The 11,411-nt window shown below is 33.8% G+C and overlaps 1 long non-coding RNA gene across 2 annotated transcripts; it reads right to left on the bottom strand.

The window, feature by feature from the left end:
- Nucleotides 1-6,032: 6,032 nt before the first annotated feature.
- Nucleotides 6,033-10,680, bottom strand: LOC132733634 (uncharacterized). Of its 2 annotated transcripts, XR_009626192.1 has the most exons (4): nt 10,256-10,680; nt 8,130-8,236; nt 7,503-7,578; nt 6,033-6,978 (listed from the first exon to the last, which is right to left on the bottom strand). It is a non-coding gene; the product is annotated as an uncharacterized LOC132733634 (long non-coding RNA). The 2 variants fall into 2 exon arrangements; XR_009626191.1 differs by lacking the exon at nt 10,256-10,680 and having other exon boundaries at nt 8,130-8,530.
- Between the last annotated feature and the right edge of the window lie 731 nt (nt 10,681-11,411).

Below are 11,411 nucleotides of genomic sequence, written 5' to 3'. Positions count from 1 at the left end.
GAAACTGAACAATACGTGTGTTGGTTTTCTATATGTAAACCTGTCTTTGAGGAATGGAAACTGAACAATACGTGTGTTGATTTTCTATATGTAAACCTGTCTTTGAGAAATGGAAACTGAACAATCACAGACGAATCACTGTCAGGTTGCCTTATTCCATTGTTACGGTGCTGATTAAAAATGTTACCAGACATTAAATAATGCCTTATACATGTATGTATTGTTTCCAAGTCTTCAATCTATATGAAGATACCGTAAACATTTTCGCCATATATTATATTAAATTTCATTCAAAGATATAATAAGGAAGGCAAATTGTGACTTTAGAACTTATATTGTTTTGAAATGACTGCAGGATTCGCTTTTGCAAAATGTGTTCAATGTCCTGTACGGATATCGTCCGGATAAAAATTAACAGTTTGACCTTGAAAGTGCGTGGAATATAATGAACTCACTTAACTATCCAAAACAGTTTAGAATAAATATCAAAATATCCAATACAGGAAATATATTTGAAGGCCGTGTGGTACAATTTAAAGCAATTGGTCATAACGTTTATTAAAGCTGCACGACTCCAGATGAGCAAAATTATTTCAAGAAAGGCAATATTGAAAAAAATGTACTAACATTTTAAGGAAGATAAAAACATTTAAGATCCAAGTAAAATTTTACATGTTATGCCCGGATTTAGACTGATTTTGCAGTATTTTATCACCATATTTCTACTGCGTTACTAACGCAATAAAGGCTGTTTTTGCATATGTATTACACTATTTGCTAATTTTCTTTGATTGTAAGTGCTGATTGCAATATGTAAATTATTTTATTTGTTCATCACACAATATTTTATTTTAATTACATTTCCAAAATGTTCATGCAAATTGATATGAATTTGGATGCGTGCCGCATAATGTTTTACAGAATATACGATTAAGTTGAAATATGTAAATTTTTGTAAAAGAACTAGTGTAAGATGTCGTCTTCCATTCTAATTATTATTAAATGTTGTTTTTTTATCAGCTTATTGTATATGTGTATTACATCATATTACGGCATATTAATATAATAATTTCTACAGAATTATTAAGTCAACCATTTAACCAGTTAGGGCCAAAAGTTTTCCTGTGTCACCAACACGTTGTCAATGTCTGCAAATCTAACAAATCTGCGATTTATCTGTGCTGCAGAGTATGTACATGTTACAGGCATGAGCTGCAACCGCCTCCGTGGTCTAGGGGTTAGAGTCGATGACTTCTAATCCAGTTACCTCTCTGGCGTGGGTTCGATCCCCGGGAGATGCTTTGGTAGTTAAGCACGGAGTAAGGTAGTCTAGTACTGGTGTAACTCTCCAGAAACGATGGTTAGGAAACTACCCGCCTATTTGACTGAAATACTGTTAGGAAAGGGCGCAAAATGAAACAAACAAAGTCTGAGCTGTAAAGTATGTACATGTAACAGGCCTCCAAATATAAGCGAGCACTTCATTGACTTACCGTGACCTCTTTTATATGATGGGTTAATCTCAAAAGCTCCATAAAATGACAATTAATGGCATAGAAAAAAAAAACAAAAGCATCACATATTATATAGAAAATATATTCAAGTCTTTTTCCGTAAATACAGGATTTGTTTGAAATATGATCAGTTTCATACCACAAGATTAAAATACATCCCGTATTGACAGACCAAAACTTGAATTGTCTGTTAATTATATCCGAGTTAATTGTTTAGACCTTACGACTCGAGAGACTTCCACTTAAATTGTGTGTAATTTTAAATTAGAAGAAAGTAGTCCGGAAAGACATCAGTGTAAATACAGGAATTATGTTTCATGCCAGTGAAAAAATAACTTTTCATGAAACATCGGAGAATGAAAAAACTCATTTTATTTCATCAACATTTCAATTATAAGTACACAATGTCACAGTATCATAAACTCAAATAGAACTTCACTGTTTAAACCCTGATGCACTCAAAGTACTACATATATACTCGAGGGAGTTAATACAATATTTTGCATCAAATAAAATGATGTTAATTTTACAGTTAATTATCTCCCTTTCATCCCATCGCATAATTATATCATTTAATATATGACGCGTTTCCAATGATCAAGTTGTCAAAGTCTATAGCACTCTACTTCTAGCATTTATAGGGGTTTTTTTCGAACTGAAGGTCTTTTATTTTACATTCTAAAACATGACGATGCGAATTTTTATGTGACGCATCTTTTTTCATCTTTTCTTTTTTTGTCAATGAACAAGTAACTTAATGCACGAACTTTGAGTAAGTTTTCGTCAGTGAATATTAATATCTAATTAATGTGTATGTTTTATAATTGGAAGTTGCTTGTAATATTATGTTGTAATATGTAGAGAAAGTATTGTTTACAGTGTTTGTAAATGAGTTAGAAACTTTTAATAGTATGTCTTTCTTTAAAGAAAATATAGAGCCACGGCTAGGCACCGCCAGTAAAGCATGGCAACTCATTTGAGCCGCGTCATGACAAAACCAACATAATGGGTTTGCGACCAGCATGGATCCAGACCAGCTTGCGCATCCGCAAAGTCTGATCAGGATCCATGCTGTTCGCTATCTGTTTCTCTACTTGTTATAGGGTTTACAAGCGAACAGCATGGATCCTGATCAGACTGCGCGGATGCGCAGGCTGGTCTGGATCAATGCTGGTCGCAAACCCATTATGTTGGTTTTGTCGTGACACGGCTCATTTGTTTTATTAGTTTGTCTGGTCCGTCTGGTCCGAAAATCTTTCTGATTGACAGACTCTCTAAACTTTGAAGAAATGAAATAAACGCCATATTCATACCTGTTGCAAATATCTAGTCAGCTAGAGATAATCAGTTTTTGATTGCGTTTAATGTACATGTAGCAATTTAAAAATGTGTATAACCAGTCACTGGTAATTTACCACAAATACGTATTTACCCGCCAGGACCTGCTTATTTGCGATAAATAAGTGTGTAATTTGAAATAAATGCAGTAAAGGGTAAGCAGAAACTGACAATTTACTGTACCAATTGCTGCTAATTTGCAATAAATACGTGTGCATGTGTACATGTAAAGCCTAGAATTTTTTATTTACAATAAATAAGTGTAATACATGGGACTGCTTATTTAATGTAAGAACATGAATAACCAGTGGCAAGAAATTTGCCAGGAATACATGTATTATATGTGTATTCAGGAAATGTGATTTACAATAACTAGAACTGGCTAGTAATTTACTATAAATACGCATACATGTATCAGACTATCCCTAAGAATTTGCATGTAATGTATTGTCATGTAACATCAAGCTTAATCTTGATATTAAAATACGTTTTGATAGTGAAAAATCGTGCATGCATTCCAGTCATAATCCCTCTGAATAAAAACTAGTCAAATGCCAAACCTCTCTGGAATATGCATTACAACATGTACCATGCATACGTATATTGTCAGGAAATTCCTATAAATACGTGTATTGCAAGTGTCTTGAAATGGGCCTTAAAGAAGTTTAAAGCAGGGGACTGGTAATTAATTATCAGAACGTGTGTAGCTGGGTACTGTTTTATCATAAAAACCTGTGAAACAGGGGACTGGTAATTTAACCATAGAACTTGTGTAGCTGGGGACTGGTAATTTACCATAGAAACATTTTGGGAACTGGTAATTTTACCATAAAAAACGTGTGTAGCTGGAAACTGGCAGTTAACCATAAAACGTCTGCAGTTGGGGATTGGTAGTTTACCATAAAAACGTTTGCAGCTAGGGATTGGTAACTTTCTTCGTGCATGTTTTAACAAATATATATTTATTGATGCATCTTTTCCCAAGTTGTTTCATTTTTTTAAAATATTCAATGGTGTAGGGTTATGATTCATTATCAACGAAAATTGATTTGCTTTGACCATTTAAGGTAATCTATCAGGATCTTTGGTAGATTTAAGTTGAAAGACATCACAATTCGAATAACTAACGGTATTGTGTATAATCAGACGCACAGTTCTAAGCGCAGAAACGCCGTGCTCAATACTGGCGGCATATGCATGTCATTAACCTATTATTATATGGTTTGATATATTTATGCCGGCTCGCCACGGCGAGCCGGTATTACGGTAGGATTTTACTGAGAAACAACCTAAAACTCCGAAGCTATCCAAAAATTTAATCGAAGCTTGGCTTCCAGCTTTCTACAAAATTTATCTATCAGGGCTAGGATCCAAAATTATTTAGCCAATCAAATTTAATCTTACATATCGTCAAAAAACCTTCAATTTTCACGCCATTTTTAAAAATCAGCAAGTATTGTTTTGAGCGCAAAGATATAATGATGATTAAAATGTTTGTCTGTATGAATTCTTTTCAATAAATCATATTTACACTGACTTCTGATTTAGCGATTTCACCTGTTTTCTCTGTAGTAAGTTTTCGTTTGGTTAATTAACATAAGTGTACATCTGGTTCTGTGCATTTTTTATTTTTCCTTTTTTCCGGTCATTTTATCCTTTCCGGTATTTAGTGTATGTATTTACTGGCCGGGATCCGGGACGCCCGGGATCCGGGATCGTATAAGATATGGAGGAAAATCCTAATGAACTATATTTGTGTTGATTGTTGTCGTAATGAAAGGCCATTAAACGTTAATTTTTTCTATTGTATATAATGAACGTTAAATTAATTTAACTTAGAATATAGATATATTTAGAGCTATTTATTAACAAACATAAAATGCGGAAATCACAATAGTTATAATTATATGCCTAATTAATTGGAAAAATCAAAGACTATTTTCTTGAATTGGTCAAATCCCGGGATCCCTGTATGTTTTAAAACGATCCCAGCTTTTCTGAAAACTATATACTTGAACTGGCCAATCCGTGAGATCTATTTACATTTTAATACGATCCCCGCTTTTCTGAAAACTATATTCTTGAACTGGTCAATTCCCGGGATCCCTATATGTTTTAATAGGATCCCGGCTTATCTTAAAAACATCTTCTTAGACTGGTCAATTTCTGGGATCCCTATATTTTTTAATAGGATCCCGGCTTTTCTGGCTGAATTGATTGACAACTTGTGTTTACTTTAGGACTTGTGCCTCCCATTCCAATACTAAATAACATACATGTATTACAACTTAATTTTGTATAAAGAGACATCTTTATGAAATCTACCTATCTAACATTTTGTGGTCAAGGTCAACAGGCCATATAGTAAATGTGCATAGACATATGTTCTTCAATCTGTTTACATGCACCTTCATATATACTCATACTCATACTCATCTTGGTTAAACTGAGAGAACTTTATATGTCACTTTCAGTCAATGAGTTTAAGATTTTGAATTTACTGGCCCGAATTCCAGTTTTGAATTTATTCTACTAAATAATTAACAAAATTTTCTTAAATTTACACTGGCCTGAACTTATATACACTGGCCATCGGGCACCGGGCCAGTGTTGACTTCACTTTTATTTTGTTGTTCGCTGAAGTCTCTTCAGCTAACAGAACTGTCATTTTTACATTTAAACACACCCCTTGAAAAAAATTACGAAGCGAGTCGCTACTAGCTTTTTTAAAAGCTAACCTTGTATATAATTAACACTAGATGTAAGCTCTGTGATCGTTCATCATTTGTAAACCATGAATTTGTTTGATTATATGTCAAGTTTAAACTGAACATCCGCTCAATAGGGAGTGACTAGATGTGAATCTAAGATGGGAAAACATTCATTTCATCATTTGACATAAAGCAAATGACAGGCAGCTTAGAAGGGTAGCATTCAACATTCGATCTTAATGACAAGCGGTGATTAAGCTGACTAAACATTCGATCTTAATTAATTGATTGATAAGCGGAGATGTTATGCTTACTCGATAATCAGCAAAAAAGAACTTTATTAAAACATAATAATATCAATCCTTCTAATTATCATCTTTTCAAATAAAACAAGATTATTGTATACAATTCGATTGTTGGTGTTGAAATTTTGATAAGCTTTGCTTCTTTATACAATATATATATACTTCAAATATGAAATTGAATAATTTACCACCGTATTTACGATTTTTCGTCTATGCTTGCAGCTCAACATTTAGTCAATATTGAATGTCGAGCTGAGATATGAAGCCGGCACGACATTCTTCAAACTCAACATTTGGTAAATATTGCATATATAGGTGTGAAATAAAGCTGACTCAACGTTAACCTCAACATTTAATTAAAGTTGAATTTCTTGGCGAGATATGAAGCTGGTTCAATATTCAGCTCAATATTTGTTCAATATTGAATTTTGAGCCGAGATGTGAAGCTGGCTCGACATTTAGCCCAAAATTTGGTCAATATTAAATGCCGAGTCGAGATTTGAAGCTAGCTCGACATAAAGCTCAACAATTAAATGAGCCGCGTCACGACAAAACCAACATAATGGGTTTGCGACCAGCATGGATCCAGACCAGCCTGCGCATCCGCGCAGTCTGATCAGGATCCATGCTGTTCGCTTACCAACTCTATTACAAGTAGAGAAACTGATAGCGAACAGCATGGATCCTGATCAGACTGCGCGGATGCAAACGCACTATGTTGGTTTTGTCGTGAAGCGGCTCAAATGTCTTTATCGAATGAAGATTCAGGATGATAAGCTTGTTTAACATTCATCTCAACCTGGATTTTTATGTCACCAGTTACTTGATTATCTGAACTAATTATCTGAAAAAAGTGATACAAATTTGATTTTCATTCTTTGTGTGGGTTAACAAGTTACTAGTAACACTTGCAAACGGGAATCTTTTTCTTAAAACAGTCAGAACTTTTGCCGCATGTCTCGTTTTTATTGTCAATGTTAGATTGTATATAGGCACACCTGTCCTTGCCAGAAACTTGAATCACATTGGAGGCATTTATGTGTTGCCAGCAACTTATATTGTTACCAGTACGCTCCGCTTGACACCATTCTCCAATCCAGTATCCGGGACCTGAAATAATAATTATGATAAACACGCTGTTATTCTTATACTAATATTTCTAAGAACCAAGACATGTGTGCCCCTAATCTCATCGGACCACATGCAAAATCACGCCGTAACTACTGGCCCTATTTTGTGATTGTGAGACAATTCCGTCCTATTTTCTTAGGGCTGACACGACTGGAAAGAAATTTATATTATAAATTTTAAGTGCCTTTATTGTTAAAATATTTTTTTATTGTTTCTTTTATTTAGATATATGATAATAACATAAATTGAAGGAACAAAATTGACAATGAATTAAAATAATAAAAGTTCTTTAAAATAAGAAGAATTGCTTCAAATTCTTTACATTAGATACAAGTACATGTATGTATATTAGGAAAATACTCGAAAATACTACCGGTTTGACAGGTATTACTGCCCTTGATAACAAGTATTATGACACACGTTTTCAAGTAGGTTATCTCCCTTTACATCTTATATTGAAATGATAGGATTATTTAAAAAAAAACTTATGAAAGGACGTGTACCTTCATTTTGGAAGCTTTTGCATTCACCCGAGGTTCGAAATAACATCTTTAACTTCACAATTCGGTGACAAAATTCCTGAAAATGCAGTATATACATTTTATAGTGTGAAACTAACAGCGAATCTTGTACGTGGTGGTATTTTGGTTTGTTTGTTTTGGTTATGTTGTTTGTTGTTGTTTTTTTATTGAACTTACTGATATTTTATAGTTATGGAATTAATATTACCATGGGTATACTGCACAAAAAAGAGAGAAAACAGGAAATCTAAACCTTAGCCTACTGGAATCCAAAGAAATAAGCATTTGCCACCGATAAAAAAGAATCCGCCAATACTGCACATCCGTGCTTTGTAACCATAAAATAAAACGATGCAATCTAAGAAACTTTTGTATCGTCAACAAAGTAAAGTGCAATCATAAATCAAAACAGTGCTCTCCGAAAGTGAAATCATGCATCATACTCTGTTCAAAATTTGTTAATTATCATGTATAAAAATGAGAGAAAAACGTTATCATGTAGTGAAAACTGAGATAAACAAAAAATATAGAACATTTATAATTAGTTAAAATATAATGCCTTGATCTATATGCATGTTAAATGTATAGAATACTAAGTATACCCAATACCATGGCATCGACGAATGAAACTCCGTCTTCATAAATGATATACTGTTGGTCATCAATGATTTTCTTGCTAATCTTTGAACACTCCGCCGAAAACGACTTTCTTTGATCTAAAAAAAAATAACTGATAAATTATGTTAGTAATGTGTATATCCCGCAACGCAGGAATGTGAACATAATGTAGAAATCATGCAAAAGTAAAACTGAATCATGTAAAATCCATAATCGAAACAAGCAACACGATGAGTGAACGAAAAAAAAAACAACAACGTTTTATAGTAGATTCTAATTCAACTAAAGTAGTCATTGTTAGCCTGCATAACTATGGTGGCTGGTTTGTGCCATTCGTGTTTTCGCCCGACGATCCTGCAAAACGAAAAGTCAAGAATTAACTAAATAAAATGGCGGGTGGGGGCGAAACGAATAGTCGCTAATTAGCTGGGCGCGGGCGAAGTTTAATAGATAAAACGGCGGGGGCTCGGAGCGAAAACACGCTTTTTAGCACCCTTACTAATAAGCGTTTTTTCGCTTTTTGGCCCCCGCCATTTAACTTTTTAATTCTCGGCTTTTCGGCGAAAATACGGTGATTAGAGGGGGCGCAGAGCAAAGTGTTATATATTATGGCGAGAACGTGCAGCGAAAACACAAATGGCACAAATCAGCAACCATACCACCTGCATTTTTCCTTGAACCGAAAGTGTTTGTTATTATGCAATAAAATCAGGCTGTGACTAAAAAAGGGATTGGAGCACCACACTAAATACCGTATTCCGGTATATACCGGACAAGGCGCTTGAATGATAAAATGCTAAAATCTTGTCTTTTTACCCAACGGAATGAACTTTAACAGGTCTAATTCATCTTTTCACACCGAATCAAGTACGACAATCAAGGAAAAATGTAAAATTCGGCGAAAAAAACGATATTTGTCTATTTTGTGATCATGATTTCTGCAAGCGTCTAGAGGTACTGCTCCAATCCTGTATTGAGCTAAATCCATAAAATCACTGTTGACGTTCTATATTTAGACATATATGACGTAATCATTAGATGCTGCGTGCACGCGGCGTCTCGTAGATATGCATTTGTCCATATAGCAATGGGGAAATTTTAGACTTGATTTTGTTTATTTTTTTAATTAGCAAAATCACACGTTTCTCAAATCTTCTAATAAAAATAGCTTTTCTCATATTTTCATATTTTTTCACCATTATCTAATTTTATCTACTTAATAAATAACTTGCCAATGAGCCAGTCTATAGTTGAACGTTACGACTGAGGCAGTGTCACTCACTTCATCTCCTCCGCCTCTGTTGAAGTTCGGCTCCGCCTTAAATTGTCACCAAATTTAATGTGATGCTCCGTATGCTAGCATTAAGTCTTAGTTGACGATCAATATCACTTATCGAATCATTGAATTACAAATTACAAAGCCTTAATCGCGCCCACTCTCTATCAGAGGCGGTTCTCCCTCAACCGCTAAGAAAGTACGCCAAACTCTGTGCATCGGTTACGCTACGGCCAGTAAGAGGAGACCACTGCAGAACAGTTCATTCTCAAAATCATTCGAACATAATGCAATCCGCACCAATATTTAAATGGACATATTTTCGGCACATATTGTCTAGAATTTATTTTAAGTGTACCAATCATTTCAATGTTACTTGTTCTCCAATTTATTTTGCTTCGACCAGACGTTTCAATCTTTGTCGCAACAGACAAACATTTTAGAATTTCAGACATGGCATTACTTTGTGAATTTATGCATTAGGTTCTACATTTTCACAAATATATGCAACTTTATTATGCAAAAATATGCAACTTTATTATACCAAGAACACAGTATATAAACGATTTGAACCCCAACCGGATCTTGTGAGAAGATTTTAGTGTCAGCCATATTCCACAGTATATAAACGATTTGAACCCCAATCGGATCTTGTGAAAAGATTTTAGTGTCTCCCATATTCTGTCACTTCATTTGTTTACGATATTGGTATTTATATTGATACTGATGGACGTTAGGTTAATGAATTTATATTTATAATGTAAGAGAGAAACTTTATTAAAGTCTAAGTTATGCAAAACATAAACGTTAGCACGAAGGCTATAAAATAATCGAAACTCACGAACAGCTTTCAGGTGATCAACACTGAACACGAACAAAAATCCGTCTTATTCCAATGTTGATTTAGTTAAACATTGAATTGTGATATCGAACTACTAAAGTAATAAATAACAAACGATAATTTAGTCATATGCATAACACTTTGCTGTATCTTGAACATAAATTTAAGAGTTTTACCAAGGAGGTCATTTCCGTAAACTGAACGTTACTTGCTGGTGATTGTGAACCCTACTTGTGAGTTTACGAATTTTATCTGTACCCTGACTTGTGAGTATTTTTAAAGATTTATTGGAGAAAAGTTTACGTTCATTGCGATTTTGTATCAATTATTGCCATAAAATATAAATGATTGTAATAGAATTTTAGTATATTAGGTGGGATCTAAGGTATTTACCGAGAATTGGTTTAACTGATAATATTGTTAATCATTTGTTTAATAAAGAATATAATGTTATGTATATTTTTCTTTCGGATCACCATGGAAGAATACAACTGTATATACTGTTCAGTAAAGACTACGAATCGCAATGCTATCATTGACCACATAATTATTCGCCATCCAGACTGCAACTTGAAAATAAGAATAAATAATGATCAGAATAAAATTTCCTACTTAAAAAAATTCAGCGTCACAGCCAATAACGTAAACGAAAAAAAAGAAGTTTATAACACCAATTGCTGAAATACTGACAATTAAAATTTCCCGAATATTCTCCGTTTAAAAAGATGCCAAAATTGTCGACGCCTATGAAAGATATACAAGAATAAAAGACGTACATGTCAGAAATAGAAAGTCAATGAATTTCTGAGAATATAAAACAGTGTTTAAAAAAGCAGAATGAAATCAACGGTAGGTGTAAAGCTTTCAACATGTTGAAATAAGTAATCTGCAAAAAAATCTTGTAATGATATTTCGAGGTTTATTGATACGGGACGTTATATAACGGTCACGTCAAAACTAACAACAATGCCGTTGAACTAAATATAAAAAATTAATTGTTCATATGATTGTAATATTTTAGCTTTATATCTTTCCAAAGAAAATTAAAAGGTAAGTAAAGATGAGGTTTGTTAGTTAATTATTCATATCAAGAAATAATTGACTTTCTGATTCGTATAAACAGCCACTCTCGTAGACAGTGAAAACATGACGAAGC

Source organism: Ruditapes philippinarum, unplaced genomic scaffold, assembly GCF_026571515.1.
Source record: "Ruditapes philippinarum isolate M1 unplaced genomic scaffold, ASM2657151v2 ctg3741_1_1_1_1, whole genome shotgun sequence".
NCBI classification, from domain to species: Eukaryota; Metazoa; Mollusca; class Bivalvia; order Venerida; family Veneridae; genus Ruditapes; species Ruditapes philippinarum.
Note: the sequence above shows the minus strand (reverse complement) of the source record. Positions and strands in the feature narration are given on the sequence as shown.